The sequence below is a fragment of the Fulmarus glacialis genome, unplaced genomic scaffold, assembly GCF_000690835.1.
Source record: "Fulmarus glacialis isolate BGI_N327 unplaced genomic scaffold, ASM69083v1 scaffold19185, whole genome shotgun sequence".
In the NCBI taxonomy this organism is placed as follows: domain Eukaryota; kingdom Metazoa; phylum Chordata; class Aves; order Procellariiformes; family Procellariidae; genus Fulmarus; species Fulmarus glacialis.
In genome coordinates, this window is record NW_009215159.1 from 1 (window position 1) to 210 (window position 210).

Below are 210 nucleotides of genomic sequence, written 5' to 3' on the forward strand. Positions count from 1 at the left end.
GTGCCTCAGGCGGGCGGGGGCGGTTTGATGCAGCCGGGGCGTGTCGTTGTTCTCCCGAAAGCAGCACGCTTTCTCCGGGTTTACGGTGCTGCTCCGCGCGGGTCTTTCAGGATCCCCGTGTGGACGCCAAGGTCTTGCTGGTAGCTTGGAGTCGCGTCTCGATGCGAGGTGCCGGCCTGTCGTGACAAATACGGGTACGGCGGCCTTCTC